General features: G+C 30.2%; 2 long non-coding RNA genes across 3 annotated transcripts; both read left to right on the forward strand.

Moving 5' to 3' along the window:
- The first annotated feature begins 2,549 nt into the window (after nt 1-2,549).
- Nucleotides 2,550-3,599, forward strand: LOC140175823 (uncharacterized). The gene is made up of 2 exons (XR_011866507.1): nt 2,550-3,219; nt 3,287-3,599. It is a non-coding gene; the product is annotated as an uncharacterized lncRNA (long non-coding RNA).
- A 565-nt stretch (nt 3,600-4,164) lies between these two features.
- LOC114924572 (uncharacterized) lies at nt 4,165-4,915 on the forward strand. 2 transcript variants are annotated; one of them, XR_011866508.1, is made up of 4 exons: nt 4,165-4,302; nt 4,394-4,450; nt 4,556-4,598; nt 4,683-4,915. It is a non-coding gene; the product is annotated as an uncharacterized lncRNA (long non-coding RNA). The 2 variants fall into 2 exon arrangements; XR_003811914.2 differs by lacking the exon at nt 4,683-4,915 and having other exon boundaries at nt 4,556-4,647.
- Nucleotides 4,916-20,036: the final 15,121 nt, after the last annotated feature.

Below are 20,036 nucleotides of genomic sequence, written 5' to 3' on the forward strand. Positions count from 1 at the left end.
ATTCTGGCGTTAAACGCCAGAAACAAGTTGCACAGCAGAGTTAAACGCCAGAAACAAGTTACAAATTGGCGTTTAACTCCAAGGAAGACCTCTACATGTGAAAGCTTCAATGCTCAGCCCAAGTACACACCAAGTGGGCCCGGAAGTGGATTTCTGCATCATTTACTTATTTCTGTAACCCTAGTAACTAGTCTGATATAAATAGGACCTTTTACTATTGTATCGGAGATCTTTGATTAGTTTTATGCTATCTTAGACTTTTGTGGAGGCTGGTCATTCTGCCATGCCTGGACCTTCATCACTTATGTATTTTCAACGGTGGAGTTTCTACACACCATAGATTAAGGTGTGGAGCTCTGCTGTTCCTCGAGTATTAATGCAAAGTACTCTTGTTCTTCTATTCAATTCATGCTTATTCTTATTCTAAGATATTCATTCACACAAAAGAACATGATGAATGTGATGATTGTGTGACACTCATCACCATTCTCACTTATGAACGCGTGATTGACAACCACTTCCGTTTTACATGAAAACAAGCTTGAATGTATATCTCTTGGGTTTCTAATCAACAATTCACATCGACTCCCCTCTGACAATGGGGCATCTGAATCCGAGATTAGAGTCTTCGTGGTATAAGCTAGAATCAATTGGTAGTATTCTTGAGATCTGAAAAGTCTAAACCTTGTCTGTGGTATTTCGAGTAGGATCTGGGATGGGATGACTGTGACGAGCTTCAAACTCGCGACTGTAGGGCGTGGTGACAGATGCAAAAGGATAGTAAATCCTATTCCTACACGATCGAGAACCAACAGCTGATTAGCCATACGATATCTTTGCATGGTATTTTTCATCCGAGACGAGCAATCCGACAGTTGATTAGCCGTACAGAAATCGTAGAGGACCATTTTCACTGAGAGGACGGGAAGTAGCCATTGACAACAGTGACACCCAACATACAGCTTGCCATGGAAAGGAGTATGAAAGATTGGATAAAGGCATTAGGAAAGCAGAGATTCAGAAGGGATAAAGCATCTTCAAACACTTATCTGAAATTCCCACCAATGAATTACATAAGTATCTCTATCTTTATTTTATGTTTATTTATCTTTTAAATTATTAAAACTCCATAACCATTTGAATCCACCTGACTGAGATTTACAAGGTGACCATAGCTTGCTTCAAGCCGACAATCTCCGTGGAATCGACCCTTACTCACGTAAGGTTTATTACTTGGACGACCCAGTGCACTTGCTGGTTAGTTGTGCGAAGTTGTGAAAAAGAGTGATATTACAATTGTGCGTACCAAGTTGTTGGCGCCATTGAGATCATAATTTCGTGCACCAAAAACCTAATCTTATCTAGTCAACAACATAAACTAACTACATTCAGATATGAATTCTTGCTGTGGGCCAAACCGAATGTCTTTGAATTGTTACTCGGCCTTGATTCTTGCATGGGCACTAAGTGTCGAATGCTGGCATTGGGTGCCCATCCTTCAAGTTCAACTGGGCACTGGGACCCCACTTTTATCCTTTTGGACACTGGGTGCCAACTTTTTCAAGCTTCTTGGGTGTTTGACGCTAGCTTCTAGTGCTAGGCACCAGAGCTTTTATTATGTTTCTTGATGAGGGCATTGAGCGCTAGTCTTTGCTTTTCTTCAAAGGTGTTGGGCACCAAGGTTGGGCGCTTGGTGCTGAGTCTCTGGGATTGAAAAAGTCCTTGGCGTTAGGCACTATGCATTGGCGTTGGGCAACATTCTAGTTTTCCTTCTGGGCGCTGAGTGCCCACTCTTCTCCTTTTGGGTGTTGGGTGCCCATGGATGGGCGTTGGCCGTCCATGTCTCTGATTGCTTCTCTTCACCTAAATTCTTTAAACAATAATTCTGGATATACAACAAGTCTAAAACAACTCCAAATGACATAGATTAGCAATGAAAACTTTAATTAAACATAAGAAAACTACTAAAAGAGAAGTGAAAATCCACTAAAGATGCCAAAGTATCAATTGTGTTATTGAACTTTTTTCTATTTTTTGGTTCTTTTTTCTCTTTCATTCCCACTCTAAGTTTGAAATTCTTAACCTCTTTTCTTCTAGAAAAAAGGACAAATAGGTCCCTGATATAAGAATCCAATTATTCATAGAATGATTTTTCGGGCTTTCTGCGATTGGAATTCACAAAATTCAATAACCACAGTTCACTTTGTATTGACGAGGAGCACCCATATAAAAAATTATTAAAATATTATTTTTCATATAAGACAAAAAAAATACTTAATAATGATATTTAATTACCAGGTCCAAATTCAATTGATAAGAAATTTTTATGAGTATTCATTAATTTATTTAACTTCACCAAGATATTTTAATAATATTTTTAGAGTTGAGATAATATATGATACTGGTATCACTCATACTAGCATAATTGATTATTTTGTCTAATATAATAAGTGATCAAATAATTACCACTTTTAGTAATTATCTTCTAAGATATAATCCAAGCCACACAATTCTCTACTCATACATTTATTCTCCTTTCTCCATTCATTATCCACCACAAGCTATTTCACCATGTGATGAATTAACTTGGAGATATATATGATAATTATACATGAAAAGAAAAATGAAAACTCAAATTAAATCCACTCTCTCTTCTCTTCCTAGTTTTTTTCAAAGTTTTAAAAATCGAATCGGATTAGCTGGTTCGACCAGGTTAACCGAAAATCGGTCCTTTGGCCAATTCGAGTGATGCCCTCTGCAAGAATCAGTGAAAAGATCAGCTGAAATAATTTTTTGGGATACTGATTAAGATTTTTATATATATTAAAAATAGAAAGTTTCAGGACTCCTTTCCCTCTCTCCCACCCTAAATCCTTCTTTGAACCCAGCCATCATTTCCCTTCAAAGTTCAAACTCACCCGTCGCCTTCTCCATCACCGAAAGCTCACATCCACCGCTATCTTACCGCCGTAGTCGCATCTATCCCAGTCGCCATCTCCACTTCTCAAGCTCGTCTCCTCCGTCGCAACGCATTTCTTGTTGCCACTCGTCTCCTCTGTCTCCCCTGTTCTGCCGTTGCCACTACTCAAGTTCGTCTCCTCCATCTTGGTCCTCTGTTGCATAGTCCATGTTCTGCCGCGCTCCAAGGCTGACCAATCTGAGCTTGTTAGGCTCTTCAAAGTTCGGAGGTAAAGTTCATCTTGGTCGCACTTGAACCAGGTAACTTCCACTCGAACTCTAAACAATAGACTGCTACAGAGATAAAACTTACATAAGAAAATTTCAGGAGGGATGGCCTTCTCTGCTCCAGTTCGCCGCACTCCGTCTCGTGTACATGTCGTGCTTTCTCTCCCTCACCTATGTGCTCTATGCTGTCGAATTTATTTTTAGTTATTCTTGTTTTTTGAGTTAATTGTTGTGCCTGAGTTAATTTTTTAAGATAATTATTGTTGATTGTTAATTTTTTTTAGTGTGTTCTTGAATTTGTTATGTTGCTTAGTTTTTTTTTTTGTTGATTGTTTTCTATTCTTGTTTTGGTATGACTTGTTCTAGTATATATGGTTGTTGATATGTTGAAATATATTCTATTCTTATTTTAATATGGCTTGTTCTGGTATGGCTATAAATATGTTGAGGTTGGTTAAATTTTTAATAATTTTATTTTATATTCAATTAAATCAATTTGATCTCGATTCAACCTCAGTTAGACCATTAAATTTTTAAATCATTTATTCGATCGATTCATTTATCAATTCAATTATCACAACCTTAAATTTTTCTCTCTTTCTTTCTTTCCCCACATGTTGAAATTTATTCTACTTGAAGACCAAATAAAAAAAGAGATAATAACAAGAAAAAACAATGATAAGTAAAATTAAAATTTTCACCCTCATCCCTCCTCCGAAAAGCAACTTCTTCTCTCTTCCTTTTCAACATATTCACTTGCTTTATCATCATATAAAATTAGTAGTAATTAAGATAAGAAGAAAGAAAGAAAAGATAAATGATATAAAAATTTATTCTTATCACTTCAAGCCACATGCAACGTTCATCTCTCTCTTATATCATTCTTATCACTTTAATTCTCATCCTTAAACACACTTATATGACTAGAAAGAAAAAAGAAAGAGAGCTAGGAAAAGTGAGTCAAGAACGTTGAAGAGAAAAGAAAAAAAAAAAGAAAGAAAGAAAGTTCATGTGTTCATGTTATTTTGAATCCAAATTTCAATAAGTCAAGAGCTCATATCCAAGAATCATTCTAACCAATTTCTTCCTCACAATTCTTATATAAAACGCATGAAGGTTTGTCAACAAAAATTTCTCGTTTTCCTCTATTATAGGTTCGGTCATTATGATTTAAGAGTGAATCTTTTTTCTTATTTCTCTTATTTAGGATATCATCTTTATAAGCTTCAAAAAGTGAGAAAGCATCAGTTCCAAAACTCAAGATGTAAGGAGATTTTCTTCTCTCTTGTCCATGATAAATTCGGTCATGCCTTCTTAGGAAGAAAGAAATTATTTTTGATGATATTTTGATTCATGAATCATGTTCTAGGATCTTTAAGGAGTTCACACATCAAGATTTCAAGTTTAAAAGAGTGAAAAATCTCCCCCTTCTCTTCCAAACTCAATTCGGCCATAAGGCCCAAAAGTTTATTAAAATTGTTTTAATTCTTATTTAGGAAGTTTTGGTGATCATAAAAGTTAAGGGAGTACTTTGGAAGCACTAACAAGAAAGGTAAGAGTTAGGATAGTTTAAAATATCTCATAAATATTTATAAGCTCATATTTAATGTTTGATGATAATTTGATGATATTTAAATATTTATAAGCTCATATTTAATGTTTGATGATAATTTGATGATATTTGATACTTATGAATGCCTATGCTAATGATTGGATGTTAAATGAGCTATTAATATGGTTTATAAGTGTTTGGTATGAGTTTTGATATTTGTGCATACCTAATTATGTTGGCTGAATTGCTAAGAGACTTTTGGGATCAAAATATAATTTTATATAAGTTGAAAAACAAGAAAAACCAGAAATTATTTTTAATATGGAAAGAGAGATGGTGTTTTAGTTGAATATTGATATTTGAAGTATTTTACAGTATTGTGGACATTGTCCAACACGTTCTCTACGTGGTGCAATACGTCCCCTACGTGTTGGCTAAGATGTTGCCATGTGTTCAACACGCTCCCCACGTGTTGGTCAGAATGCTGCCACGTATCCAACACGCTTCCATGTGTTGCAACACACCCTCCACGTGTTGACTTCTCACCTAAAAAATCCACCCATCTGTAATTACATCAAATACTCTCATTTTCAACAAAAACACCAATATTTTTTTTATATAAAAAAATTAGCCAAAAAAAACACTCATAAGATTATGTTAATAAAGTTAATTATGTAAATGATTGAAAGATTAAAAAAATGAGCAAAAGAACCTAAAAGTATCATAAGCTAAAGATTTAAGTCTATGAACAATGTATACTGCACCAAATATGATTAAGAGAAAATATAGAGTAAAAAAAGGGTACCCAAAGTGTAAATAACAAATGACTAAACTAAAAAATATGAACATAGAAGATTTAGAGGTAAAAATATAACTATATAAAAGATTTGGGTTAAACATATAATTAAGATAAAATTTTAGGCATAAATAATAGTTTTAGTAAAATTTAGGGATAAAAATATAAATATAATAAAATACTAAGATATGAATAAAAGAATAGGGATAATATGATAATTTATTAGGCTAATAAAGAATAAAATTATTTTTAAAAAAAATTATGGGTAAACTAGTAATTTGGAAGGTCCGACGTACAAATTGATCATTTAAAAAAAGGGTTAAAATGATTAATTATGGAATATGGGGGCCAAATAGTCATTTTGATAAGATATAATAAGGTTAAAATAATAAAAGTTAGAACACTAAGGACAAACTAGTCATATTATAAATATTAAGGGCAAAAAAAGTAATTATGAAAAAGGGGTGTTAAAAGTCTTTTGAAAAAATATTAGAGGATAAAATAGTAATTAAGATAAAAGATTAAGGATAAAAATATAAGATTAATAAACTACGAATATAAAAGTCATTTATAAAAAGTTTAAGAATAAAGACCTAATTTTAAAAAAAAATATAAAAATCATATGAGAAAAGGGTAATGTTAAAAGGATATATTTTAAAAGATTAAAGGACATTAGAGTCAATATATAAAAAGACAAAAGACAAAAAGGTTCTATAAAGATAGAAAAAGTTCAAATTCACTATAAAAATATAAAAATGTAAGTTGGTCAGATAGAATGAGTTAACTTTAAGTTTTCTAAATGTACACCCTATTCTAAGTATATGTTTAGCAAGGGTAGTAATTCAGTTAGTGAGGTGGGACGTTCGCTTGTGTGATAACTTCTGTTTTTTAACTCGGAGCATATTATGACGTCAAGTTTTGCAGTGATTGTCGACTGTACGTAGTTGAGAAATCATATTTCAGATTGGTTTCGGGTAATGTCAGGTTGTGAGTAGTCAACCGACAAATGAGTTTATGGCCTGCATTAGATAGACATACATCATATTACTTGTCATGTTTTCTCTGTGTTTTTGCTCTATGCATATTCTCTATAATTGTGTTCTATGTTTGTTTTCTGTGTTCTGTGATTTATCTATACCTACTTACTGACGAGCGTTAAAGATTGGTTTAGAAAATTCATAAGTTAAAGCTCAAGATTCGTCGTATATAGCTCTAAACCGGTAATTAACACTATCAAAGTTTAGTTTAAAAATATATCAGAATTTCAAAATAATAACCGAAAATTTAATCTCGGACCGTTTTCTCTTGGAATCACAATCGAGTGCTCAATTATTGGCTACGGAAAATTGGGAGTTTGATTAAAATTAGAAAAAATTTAAATAGCAAGAAATTTAAAAGGTCAAGCAATATCTAATGTCAAGAGAATTTAAACAATAGCAATTAAGGTAATTAACTAGTAGAAGAAAGTAAATTCAAGTGCTAAAAAGATCTTGGCAAGGGTTAAGCATTACTATCCTTGTCACTAACTACAACATGATAATTACAAAGAGCAAACCCAATTTGTCAACCTCTACAAATTTAGAAAAGTCAATTAGGCTTAATTAACTATAATCCACAAGTTCTAACTAACTTACTAATTGAATTAGTAAAAGATAAGCGATAGTAAAAACAAGATTAATTAATATCTCTAAATTATCAATCAAATTGGACATTAATAACTCAAGGTTACCCAATTTTTCAACCCAAGCCAAGAATGTAAAATCTATTCTATAACTAAGTGAGACATTTCATCAAACATTTAGTGTACATAAAAAGTATCATAAAGTGTAAAAATAATAAAATCTACAAGTATCCAATTCAAGCAAGCAACAATAACATCTTAAGTAAAAAAGAATAAAACATAAAATATCAAATTCATCAAATGTAAATAAAAATTTAACATAAGTTCATAAACTAAAATAATAAGATGAAGAAACTAGCAAAATATTCCAACTAAAGTAGTGTGTGAGAATAAGAAAATTAGAGCAAAACTATATCTAAACAAAATTAAAGTCTAAAACTAAGGAGAAAATTAAGTAAAACCTTAGGAATTATTGAGAGAAGTTGGAGTTTCTTTTTCTAGAATCCCACTAAAAACCTAAGAAAATGTAAAAAAGAGTGAGTATGTGAGAATGTGTCATTTTTTCCTCATTTTAGCTTCTAAATACCATTAGTTGCAGCTGGTGGGGCCTTTGGGAAGCCCAAAACATGAATACACATGCTTCATTAATCAAGGAATGTAATCCCATCTTGCACAGCGAGAGAAGCTCGCACATGCGAAAATCTCACTTAAGCGAGCTTCCAGACAGCTTTTCTTTCAAATTTCTTTTCGAATTTGCTTTTTCACTCCATTCTTTTCGATCCTTTGAGGTCTTTGATGTACCTTAACCCTAAAACATCTAAAGAAATTTTATCACGGCATCAAATGGTGTAAAAAGAGATTGAGAAATTAATAATTAGAAACACAAAAAATATATTTTCACACACAACTTAATCAAAAAAATATTCAAAAAACTAAAACAATTAAGCCAAAATTGTGTAAGTTTGTTGATAAACTCTATACTTTTTAATACAATTTAGAATGGTAAAATGGAGTTTATCACTTACTATTACTAATATAGACTAGGATATAGTTAACGAGAGACTAAGACTATGATAAATGAGTGAAGACTAGACTTTAGGGTTAACACAATAAAATATCGGATTAGCTAAAGTGCTAGAGTTTTGCCCTTGTACTGATATATGATTTTTTTTCCCCTTCCTTAATACCCTACTAGAAAACATAGTGTTCCAAGGGTTACCTGAAACTGGAAGGTCGATCTCGGGCGAGATCTTCTGGTTTGATCAAGGCTGTTGTATCCGACTTGTTGGAGTAGGAGGTGCTGCTAGTTCTCGATTCACCAGGGGGTGGTGGTACCTGCAAGAGACTCCGATGCTTAAGTCAGTACGGGCTTTAGGCATATTTTTTGTAGGATTGGAGTATAAGTTATACCTGGGTGCTCCAGTGTATTTATAGTAGTGCTTGACGATCTTTCTTTGAGATAAGTGTGTTATCTTATCTTATTTTTTGCGAGTGAGATCATGTTTTTGGCCAACCTTCTTCTAGTAGTCGGTGGTCCTTTCATTCTGGGCCACTGTGGTGATCTTCCGAGCTCTTGTGAAGAGTTCGTTGTAATGGGCCAACCTTTAAAGAGGTCGGTCCATTGTCTTCGTGAAACCCGAACCCTTATAACTCAGTCCAGGATATAACTCATAGGTTCTCACCCCTTTCTTTAAATGTTCCTGTAGATGGAGCCCACGGTAATCATTGCTGGCACGAGAATCATGTTCATTGAGATGCCGATGGTATTAATTTACGACGATCTAGTGTTAGAGAGTGCCATCATCTAGAAAGAGCCTCATATCCGGATGTATATATTCCACAATTGTCCTTTCTCTTACCCGTTGTATAGTCCGGACTTCAACCCAAACATTCCTTACGAAGTTCCACTTTCTACCCTGCATCCTGAAGGCACTCTTCACGCCTTCACTCCACATTACAATCAGGAAAAATTCCAACCTGCAAGATGTGATCCACAATCCGATGTACCACCAGATCCTTAGCTAGATCTCCATCTTTTTTATCTATTGGCAACACAATTTGACCCCCTGAGAGAGGTACTTGCTCCGACGATGGCCATCAGACCTTTGATCAGTTCATCTAAGGAAGAGGATCTTGAGTAGGACCTTGCATTGGAGACTCAGACAGTAGTAGACGAGGCTTTTGATTCTTTCTCAATTAGTGGAGCTATAAAAGGTGAGTCGGAAGCTGTGCACGACAGTCCTAAGATGATGGGAGTAGACTGAGTTTTCATTTGAAGACACCTATAGATGAGAGCATCTTTAAAACTAGATTTTGATTCTATCTCTTTTGCTAGTATTTTATGAGGGGTGGAATTTTTACTCTTTCTAGGCTAGCCTAGGTTCTAGCTTAGGGGCTCCTGTGTAGGCCAGGTCTTAAATGTCGTATGTATGATAGTCATATGCGTTGTATTATAAGTATATAAGTCTATTATGACTGCAAGGTTATATATTTTTTGGATTGAATATCTGTTATGACTTATATGTTCTTTATTGATATATAAACTAGACCCTCAAGACAATCTATGTATGCTAATTGTTTTATTACATATTATGTTGTATGAATGTATGATTTTGTTTATATTATATGTTCTTTATCTCAAATACAAAGTTATAAAACTTGACTAACTTACACGATTCTGATAGTACAACAGGCTCATATCTATATATGTAATATAGAGTCTAGAGTCCCATAGGTTAACGTAGTGGTAAAACCTGACGATTGTCAGTTGTCCGGATATACTAAAAGTTGGGTCATTATACCTGACCTTTTAATTTTTTTTTTGACAAATACATTCTTAAAAACATTTACATGCAAAAACATCCTTAACTTTTACAAATGGAAGAAAACATTCTTAAATTAGACTTGTGCTTAACCTCTCTTTCTTAATTAATTGACCATGAAATTGGCGATTAAATAAGATAAAGAGAAATTGAATTGCAAAGGAATTGAGGTTTAATTATATAAGATTTGTCATGAAATTATCTCGTATGAATCAAAGTAAATAAACATGAATGTTTTTTTTTTTTAAATTAAATATTTCTAAAACCTTAATATCTCCATTCATTGTTTTTGTTCTCTAATTATTCATAAGTATTTATTCACATACTTTGCTGTATTATTTTAAGATCTTATCCTTCCTTCATGAAAATTTGTTGATCTAATTAGAGATTTGATTAAAAGTTATTTGTTCAATTTGTTAATTTTGCTAGAAACAATATTTACTTATCATGGTATTACTTAAAGTAATTTGATACCTATCAATTTAAGTTAATCAAATCTTTGGCTCATCAAATGGGCTTACTGCGAAGCCAAACTTCTTTAGTTCAGAATATAAGTATGAATACCGTTAAAAGAATTTGCATATCCCTATTTAATTTGAAGAAGAATTTGGAAATCATCATTGGTGTGTTTAATGATGAATATAGACTTAGAGAAGGTCACTTTAAAATAGATATCAACTTTGTAACTCTTGATGATTTTAAAAAAAATACTGAAGGACTTGTTTATTTCTAAGAACCGAAAGCTTAAGTGGATTAAAAACGATAAGGTAATCCCATTAACTTTAATCACCTTTTGCAGTTGGTTTTAGTTTTACCGCTTAATGTACTATTTCAACTTTTCTAATTATATATTCCTTGTCCACAACTTCAAATTTCTTTTTCGCCCTTACAGACTTACAGTACATATTCTTCTCTTTTTCTACTCTCACCAACTTGATCTTTTCTATTTCATCTTTTTAACTTGATAATAAGAATAATAATTAACCTCTATTCTACACATGGACCATTTGAGGAAGAAAAACACACACACATTTATAAAGGGGGAAATAAATAAATGAATGTTGAGTGCAGTTGCTCCTAACAAGTACCATTACTTTGTTCGGTTCTAGAAACAAAGTTATTTTCTCTTTGTGAAAAATACACAACTTCATACATGCAGACTTAATTTTTTTTAAATAATAGAGTAAAATACTAAATTAGTCTCCTACATTTAGACATAATTCTATTTTAGTTCTTAAGGTTTAAAATGTCCTATTTGAATCCAAAAAAGTTTTATTTTTAACTTCAATGTAATCCTACCGTGAGGTCAAAATTAAATAATTAAAGGGATGTCCTACATAACAGCATTACAAGAACAAGATCGATAATATGGAAAACAAATACAAACTCTAAAAGCACAAAATCAACCGTAAATGTATTAATACATTTATTTATCATTCTTCTTACAATTTAAATAAAATATTTTTTATAAAATTAAAGAGAATGATAAATAAATGTATTGATACATCCACAGTTGATTTGTATCTCTCGAGGTTGTACTTGTTCTCCAGATTATCGATCTTATTCTTGTATTGCTGTTAGGTAGGACATTCCATTAATTATTTAATTTTGACCTCACGGTGGGACTATATTAAAGTTAAATGAAATTTTTTTGGATTCAAATAGGATTTCTTAAATCTTAAGGACCAAAAAAGAATTATGCCCAAACGTAGGACCAATTTAGTATTTTATCCTAAATAATATTAATATTATTTTAAATAAATTGACAAAATAATATAATTTTACTTAAAATAAATCTTAATGTTAATTTTGAAAATTTTTTTAAACCATAAAATAATATATATTTAGGTTTTTAAATATATTTCATTTTATTATAAAAAATAAATATAGAAGTAATCTAAATTATATTTGTTTAGTAATTTTACCTTCTAATATGACTTTAGGTAACATTATTCAAACAATATTCACTTTTCCAAAATTACCGTTGACAAAAAAAATATTCAACTATACAAACCACATAAAAATCCAATTTCAATCAAAATTATTAATTTTGCAAAAGTATATGTTTATACCAACATTCTCCAAACTAGGGATGCACATGGTTAGATGAAGCCGGGTTTGATATGATCCAAATCCGTTTCAAAATATACATCGGGTCTATTTATTAGACTCGAATTCGATTCTAGACCCGATGAAACCAATACATTTTTGGACCACAATTATACCGAATAAAAATCGGGTGAAAACCGGATCGTTAACATTACATTACATTGATACCTTCTTGTAAGCTAGCATGTAAAAATATCCAAATTTTCAAGACTCCAACAATTATTTAACATGATAAAATTCACTTAGAAAACTATAATAAGAACCAACCCTTCTTCAAAATTAAAGCATAACCACAACCAATACTAAAGCATAGCCACAATCAATAATAATATTGTCTAATAACACCAAATATTTAAATCAATATAAATAACACAATATTATGCATTAATCTAAAGTATTATGCATTCTAAACATAAAACATTAACTTATAGTCTTATAATGACTAATAACACAAAATATTAAGATTTACAATATTTAAATTCCACATAAAAATAGCCATGATCCATCACTAATAATACAAAATATTAATTGTGTATGGTGACCGGGCCACCGGACCGACTTCGGGTGACCCGAGCTATGGCCCGGATCCAACCCGAAACAATGACCGAGTCTATTTTTAAGACCCTTATCTGATCCTAAATCCAATAAAATTACACCAAATTAACCCCTAAAGTGTTCGGAGCCGGACCGGATCTTCGAATCGGATCGGACCGTGTGCACCCCTACTCCAAACACATACTAATTCAAAGCATAATACATTATTTAGAAAATGTTTTTATTCTATGATGATAAAGGAGGAATCCATATTCACACCTAATGAAATTAGAGTGTCATGATGTTGGACTGAACTGAAAATGAATTTTTTCAATTGTTAAAAAATAATTAAAAATATAAAGTATAATCTTTAATTTTTTATTATTTTTTTATATTTATTTTTTATTTTATTTATAAAATTAATGGTGAGAAATCATATTTTACTTCTTCAATTGTAAAAAAAGAAAATCCATACCCGACTAAACGCTTATCTCAGGACATCAATTTTTGTTAGACTTTGTTGTAGTAGAAGCAGAAGGGGGACCGACGTTTTAGAAATTTTGTTTGACTGTGATCAAACTAATTTTGCTGTAATTTGGGTATTATAGCCTTGCTAATGACAATTTTGAAAATGAATTTAACAATGTTTTTTTTCTGTAATAATACTTTTTTTTAATTCATCAGAGTTGGGTTTTGTGCTTTTGGTGGCGATGGACCTGTTATGTGAAAGATTGGGCTTTTTACTTCAATAGTGACTATAGTGACATTTTCACGTAGTTGAGCTAATTTAATCTTTTATTAGTTTGAAAAAGTATTGTTATGGCACTGTCATGTATATGAAGAAATAAAAAAGTGTTTGGGCTAATAATGTTACCGAAAATAAGGATGACGGGTATTTGATGTTGATTTTAATTTTGGGCCTTTGCTAAAGTATCTTATTGAAAAATAATTTGAATTCTATCCATAAATTTTAGGGACAAAAGGGAAAAAAAATAAAAGTGAGATATTTAGTGTCAGAAAAAAAAATTAAACTCCGTTGGATACTTGTGCTGTGTGTTAATGTGGAATAGTAATGACATAATTTGAAGGTGAATTATATGATAAAAATATAAATTTACAGATATTTTTTATTGGATGAAATAATACTTGAGAGAACTAAGATTTATATTTTGAACAACAATAATATATGTTGAGTTAAGTATACAATTAATTTGATGATAATAACAAATATTGAATTATTGGGTTAAAAATCCAATTGAATTTAATTATTTCACTTAGTGATGCAGGCCCCAAGATAATTGTTGCTGCCGCCCAAAGGAAAGGAATAAAAAAATTCAGGTTGCTAAATGAACAATGATCCACCAAACTAGCCCAATGCCAACCAAACATTAGTGAAGTACAAATAGAATTTATTAATGGATAGGATCAAATGTTGATTCAAGATATATATATATAGTAAAAAAAATGTTATTGAAATCACAATCTAAATATACTCTACTCTATTTTATTTGGACTCTTAATATATATATATATATAATAAAAAAAGTAGTTATTAAAATCATCACAATTTAAATATATTCTACTCTATCTTATCTGCATTTTTAATATATATATTAAAAAAAGTGATTATTAAAATCATAATTTTTTTTTGTAAAAATTTAAAATAATCACTAAATTAATAATTTAAATTATTAATTTATTATATTTGTTACTTAAAGAGTAATATTATAAGAAGTTAGAGTTACAAAAAAAAATGATATGACATTTATCTTTATTTATATTATTTTAATTTTATTAAAAATTTGATAATTATACTATTTATAATTTTATGTTATATTTTTTTAAAATTTTATTATTTTTAATTTTAATTTAAACTTAATTTTTTATTTTTTATTTTATTAATATGTATAAAATATAAAATAATTAAATTTTATATTTATTTAAAAAAGCGGATAAATCGGATAAAAATATGGTTAAGTAGTGTCAAAATCAGTAAGCTTGCTTCCAAGTTGCAAGTTTCAAGTACAAAATGCACACATGTCAACTTAATTGACCTCCCTAGGTCCCTATATAAATCTCAGCTCCTCCAAGCCTTCTCTCTCGTGTTCCAACTTCCAAGTCGCAAACATGTATAGTAACGACAAAGAAGAAAAAAGAAGAAAGGAAGAGGCCCTAATGAAGAGTGATTCAGAATTACCACTTGGTTTCAGGTTCTACCTCACTGCCGATAAGCTTGTCAATTACTAGTTGTGCAAGAAATGTGTTTCGGAGTCCATTGTTGTTCCTATCATCAAGGAGATCGATTTATACAAATTTGATCTATGACACCTTTCAGTTATACTACTTAATTTTTCAAGAACAAAAAAAAAAAAAACTCACAACAACCAAAACAAGTACAGTATTTTTTTTTTCTATATATAGAAATGACTTTATACGGTAAAAAAGTGATATTTCTTTTTTTTATAGGGACTGCAATTTTGTAAATATTTCAATGATTCGCACTCAAACGGAGTTGCAAATTATCTCGCTGAGTTATATTTTTTAGTGTGATCTTACCGCTCACAACTGCTCTATAGAATAGAAGCCGTTACACTGAAGATTGGAGTAGTGATGGTTGACACTGAAGAGGATTTTGAGGTTTGGGTTTGCTTTTGAAATTAAAATTTTTTTGTTGACAATAAGTAAATTTTTTTAGACTTCCATAGAATACTTTGCCAAATAAGTTACATCCCTTCGAACATGACATGAGAAGTGCATCTTTTTAGTGGAAAAAAAATTAGATAATATTTAGTATCTAATTAAATCCTTCATTGCTTTATCTTTTCTATTTAATTTTAGTTCTACTTATAAAATTAAAAGTAAAAGATAGTGAATTTTTTACTGTAAAGGATCTATTTCCCATGACATGTGCCTTGCACCAAGTAGACAATACTCACTTAACATGTTCATCAACAGATATACTTTTTCTTATGGGATACTTAAGGCACAGCTAGTGATGAATCCAAAAAAATTTAATAATAAAGACTATATATATATAATATAATAATAATTTTTATAATAAAAATATTATATATATATAAATTAATTATTAAATTATTTATGAATTATTATATATTTTTGTATAAATATATATGTTGTTTAACTTATTTTTAATATATATTTTATATTTTAATATATATTATATATGAATAGTTATTTTGTATGTATATATAGTATGATTATTGTTATAATTATATTTTGTTATTATAAAATGTAATTAATTTTTAAAATGTTTAATTTATAAATTAAAAAATTAAAATAATAATTTAAATAATAATATATAATTTAAAATTTTATTTTTTAGTTTTTATATTTTAAAAAAATTAAATAATTTTTTTAATAATACAATTGAAATATCTTTTTTTATATATATTAATAAATTTAAAAATTTACTTCTCATATAATTAGAAACCAACTTTTACTAATATTTATAATTAAAAAATTTTTTTAATTAATATCTTTGTTACAGGACAAACTAAAGTTAATTTTTAAAAAAGATAAATAATATTCTTTTAAATTAATTTTTAAAAAATACTAATTTTATTTAAATTAAAAATTAATCATTTTAATAAATATTTAATATAAAATTTTTAAATTAATTTTTAAGTAACAAAAGTTAAATTAAATATTATTTGAAATTAAATTTAATAATTTAATAAAAATAAATAAATATTATTATCATATATTATTTAAAAAAAATTTGTGAGATACTTGCCCACAACAATGGTAATAGATCCGTCCCTCCGCATAGCATAATTTTCCAATCAATTTCTGTAATATATATATATATATACACATATATAGGTGCCTTCTGTGGTACCTATTATCTTATTGTACCTATGGTGACTACAAAAAAATTTACCAATTGTGGACATTTGGTAACTGTTTTTTTTTTAGTGTATCACTAAAAGTATTGCTTAAAGAGAAAGTGTTACCCTTAATCGTTAACTTGGCTCTGATACCAAATTTTTAATTTCGATTTTTCTTTTAATTTCTTTTTCAAAATTTCTATTAGCTCTTCATATTTTTCTTTGAAAGTATTGACCATTTCTACCAGTTTTGATTTATAACTTTTCAATCTTGTTTTAGTTTATAATATTCCTTTTTGCATGGATTATTGTATATAAAATCTTTTATCTGTTTGTCTTTTTCTTTAATATAACTTCTCAAATCCTCAATAACTTCTTTTATTTCTACACTTTCTCCTGTTTCTAAATATCTGTTTAATTTTTCAATTTCATTCTCCATTTTTTCTTTTAACAGCTTTAATTCTTTTAGGTCATAATATGGTTTTCCAGGCATTTATAACTTTTTTAAGTTCAATTCCAACTTGTTTATATTTATTCTTATTTCTATCCTTCTTATTATAAGATCATTAATTTTAATCTGAAGATTGTCTAATTCCCTTTTATACTCCTTTATTTTACCTTTTAATTTTCTCGTCCTATTTCTTTTAATTTTATTTTCTGGTTTTTCAATCTTTTTATGTTTCATTATTTATTTTAAAATTTCTGCAAACTCTATCATTGATTATCACTATTTTCTAGAGATTCTATTAATTTCTCTAGCTCTTCAACTTCTCTTTTCAACTTGTCATAGATTATTTTTAGGGCTTTGAATGCACTTTGATTTATTTCAGAAAACTGTAAATAATTTAACCGATTTTTTCTTTCAAATAGCTCTTGTTTCTTGTCTTGATAAGTTACATATATTTCTTCTTTATTTACTGTCATAATTTAGTGTTTAGGGTTTCATTTAATTTTTCGACCTTTTTTGTTAGTTCTTTTATTTCAGAATTTTCTTCTTTAATTTTTAACTTAGATAAACTTAAAGGGCTATTAATTTTAGATTCTCTTATTTGAAAATTCGATGAAACTAATTTTCCTGATGGTTCTTTTAATAATAGAACTGGGTTTTCAATAGCTTTATATTTTGGTATTTCTGTTTTTACAATTTTCTGAAATAATTCATCAACATAAATTCTTTCTCTGTTTTTAAATATTATACTATGATGGCTATTTGTTAAAGCATAATTTATTGCATATGTAATTGAAAATGGTTCATCATCTTGTTCCATTAGATTCTTTCTGTGAAATTTATAAGCTAAGCTTATAGATCTTCCAAGATTTTCAGTTGATAGAGGTATAGCGTATCCAAGATGGGCATTGAATTTAACATTTACGTTTGCCAAGTTTCCATGAACAATTCCAATTATTTGATCTATTGGGTCATCAGTAATTCTTTTATCACAGATTGCTAAGCTTATTGGTGAATTAATTCCTTTCATATATGTAGATTTGATTAAGACTTGTATACTAATATGGATCCATCCAATTTTAGATCTTTTTTGTTGATCCTTAATTTTCTCAATCTGTTTACTCAATTTCTCATCATTTATCAAAGCTATTTCAAGTTCTCCATTGGCGAATTTTATTTTTATAGGGGCTTCAAGTTGAATTTTTCCATAGTATATTATATTTTTTCTATTAAAAACTTCTTTTAAAAGATTTTGTTTATTAAAATTTTCATTTGATTTGAGATTTAATTCTGTTTTTAGAACGGCCTGTTTTTCATTATCTAATAAAGCAGATAATCTATAATAATCAGATTCTTCCGTTAATTCTAAACTTTCTAAATAATTCATAACTAAGAGATTAGGATAAAGGCGCACATTTCTGGAGAAAAACTTCCTTTATTTAGAATATTTCACATAAGATGTTTTTATCTCCAGAGGGGAGATTATAGATACTAACTCCAGAGGGGAGTTTAGAATTGGTTTTTCCTAAGGGAATTCTTCTTCAGACTACAGAATCGCCTCGGCAGCTTCCTCCTTGCTCTCCTAGCATATGAGTACTCTTAGCCTCCTGCTTTCTATTGTCTGATACCTTCTACAATTGCCTAAGCAATCTATTTATAATGGTTGGGTCTGATGGACAATTCCCATCCTTACCCTTCTTATGACGTCATTGCTTACGTCATTGTTTATTATCTTGCACCAGCTACATCGTTGGTGCTCTATGACCTAAGCGCTTACGTTACTATGCAATAATGTTGAGAGATGCTTCAGATGTGCTGTCCTCCTCTTTCATCATGTGACCTTCAGATGCGTTGTCTTCTTTCTTTATCATGTGGATTGATTCCGTTTCATTATTGCTTTCTTCAGATAACTCTGAGACACATAGCTGGCACTTGTGGTCTTCTCTGTCTTTTATCAAATAGCAGAGATTCCTCTTTATCCCTTCGGGGAGCTTTTCTAAGAGTCCAGATAAGTTGTAGAATGCTGATTCAAATTCCACTAAGAGTCTCATCTCTCTTTCTTCAATTTCATTCTTTTTACTGGACACAAGCAAAGTATTTCTGCTTTTATAATTGATTCTTGTGCGAGATTCTCTTGTTATCTTTTGAGTTCTTTCGAAAACCCTTGCTAGTGTGCTGGCTAGTCTTCCTTCATGACTGTAGATTGTTAAATCCTGAACTTAATCAATTGGTTGAAAATTTCCTGGGAAGACGGACATGAAGATTACTTGATGTGCTGGAACCAAGCATTCTTCTTCTTCATTAAAAATAGGTTGACTATTCGTAAATTTTAGGGATATATCCCTTGGATTTACGTTGTCAATCATATTTTTAAATCTCTTTACTGCATCAATGAATCCTGCAGGAAACTCACTAATAATTTTCAAATCATTAAAAATTAAAATTGTATCAATTAATCCATACTGAAAAAACTGATAGGTGTCCGATGGGGAAGCATCTGGAAATATAACCAGCTTTGTTAGCTGTTTTTTAGCAATAGGATAATATCCCAAGATTGCCCTTTTTTCTTCAGTCCAATTCAGGACTATGTTAAGGGTTTCTCTGAGATTTGATCTACAGACCCTTTTCTTTTCCTTGATTTCAGCCCTTGTAGGAATGTTTCTTATTATCCCTGTTCTCTGGGTTTGAATTGGAGCTTTATCTGCTCTTTTTAGGATTTGCTCTGGATGAAGAACTTCATATTCCCTGAAGGATTCCTTTGCTTCTTCCAGTGTTAAAAGCCCTCCTTTATGAATTATCCTTGATTGATGTGTAAATGGTGCTGCTTTTTCCCACGCATCATATACTCCTTTCATGGGGCCATTATAAATCACATAATATTTTTTGTCTTGTGTGGATTTTTTAATAATTTCAGCAATTGTTTTATTTTCTGAAATTTTTTCTTCACCTGGTTTGTCCACCATGCTTAGCTGGCTGAACTCTGATGGTTTTGCTTGTTGTGTTGATTTCATTGCTTCAATGGCCTTCTTGAGGGATTGGATTTGTATCCTTATTTGTTGGCAATGCTTGCATTTTTCGAGTTCTTGCTCATATTTTTTAATTTCTTGATCTAATGCGTTG

The sequence above is a fragment of the Arachis hypogaea genome, chromosome 10 (genome assembly GCF_003086295.3).
Source record: "Arachis hypogaea cultivar Tifrunner chromosome 10, arahy.Tifrunner.gnm2.J5K5, whole genome shotgun sequence".
NCBI classification, from domain to species: domain Eukaryota; kingdom Viridiplantae; phylum Streptophyta; class Magnoliopsida; order Fabales; family Fabaceae; genus Arachis; species Arachis hypogaea.